This window comes from Ptychodera flava, chromosome 13 (assembly GCF_041260155.1).
Source record: "Ptychodera flava strain L36383 chromosome 13, AS_Pfla_20210202, whole genome shotgun sequence".
NCBI classification, from domain to species: Eukaryota; Metazoa; Hemichordata; class Enteropneusta; family Ptychoderidae; genus Ptychodera; species Ptychodera flava.
This window is the reverse complement of record NC_091940.1, coordinates 9,465,969-9,467,585: the sequence shown is the minus strand read 5'-3', so window position 1 is coordinate 9,467,585 and position 1,617 is coordinate 9,465,969.

Here is a 1,617-nt window from a genome sequence, read left to right as displayed (position 1 = left end):
GACAATGTTTGGGTCCTTTGACTTTCGCATATGGCCATGTTATCAACAAACTATTTCATTTTCTTACAAGGCCCCGTTGGAAAGAGACAACCAGACGTTTTAAGTGTTTGTTAATAGTCCCCGCGGATTGGGTCCCGTGCGTCCGTGCGTCCGTCTGGAGCCGTTTCTCAGACACTGCTGAACCAATTTTGTTCAAACTTGGCATAAAGGCATAACCATAACTCAAATATCCTTGAACTGATTTTGTTCAAACGGGCAGAAAGGCATAACACTATGGCCTACAGGTATGCATGTCGAATTATATTGCGATACGATCCTATATGGGCGTGAGGCGGCCATTTTGTTTGCAATTTTTCATGTCTTTTAACCATAACTCAGACATCCTTGAACAGATCCTGTTCAAACGTGGCACAAAGGCACAACACTATCGCCTGCATATGCATGTCAAATTATTTTGCGATACGATCCGAAATGGGCGTGAGACAGCCATTTTGTTTGCGATTTTTCTATGCTCAACTCCCGGATGAACTCTAAGAGTATCAATACTCAGAGTTATGTTATGAATTGTATCATCCCATTTGGAATTAACAAAAATTTATTCTTAACGGAAAATTTGTTAACATTCAAGATATCTTTGAGAAATAAGAAGATTCAGAGGTGCTAAAGACCTGCGGGAATTGTTTAATCTTTCTGTCACTTGATCTAAGGATAGCTACACCTTCTTTACCATCGAGTAGCCGAATATTTTATGTGATGTATTTTCTTTATACACATAGACAAATTTATCAACATTCTTGAGGTAAAACTGTAATTAAGAACACCTTAAGGAAGGAGTACTGTCCTCCCTACCGGGTCCTGCTTATATCTTGACAGATTCCTGTTGGTGAACTTTCAAAGATATATTTACTTCCATTTAAGTGTACAAACTTAATGGCAAGTGTACGAACGTAATGGCAAAAAGAAATCCATAACATAAAATTTTTATTATTGAAAGAAGTGTTATTTTGTGTTTTGCCATTTTCAAAGCGCTTATTTTTTCTTTATGCCACAATTGCGTGTCTGTCTTTTTTATGTTCTTTGTGTGTCTTTGTATTGTTTGGAAAATGGAAAAGCTCTAATAAACACTTTTCAAAAGTCAAATAAAGAATATGTGTTTTTTCTTTCTTTTTTGTCTTTCTAATCCATCTTTCAAAATGCGAACGCCCAATGACAGTATTAGGTATCCATACTACCCAATGTAGCTATGAGGAGTATAGTACCTTGTTCAAGGGAAAAACACAGCGTTAGAGTCTCGAATTTTCCATCCTCCGACGGTGAGGTCGTTACTCTGGACTTACCGGATCTCAAACTTACCATCCTCTGATAGTGGGTCAGGTACGATAACCACTGCCCAACGGTTCCAACAAAAATTAGGGTAGAACAGTCAGATGACTTTTTACAATTTTTGTTTGATAGCCAAGACCCATAAATCACCATAAAACTTAGAGACTTCACTTGAAAAAAATATTTAGGGCTCGTCGGGTTACCGGGAACAAACACATTTATATTTCTTGGCTTTACCGGAATTCCCTGTTTCTGTTTACACCTCGTCACATGATATACACGCAGCTTATTTTC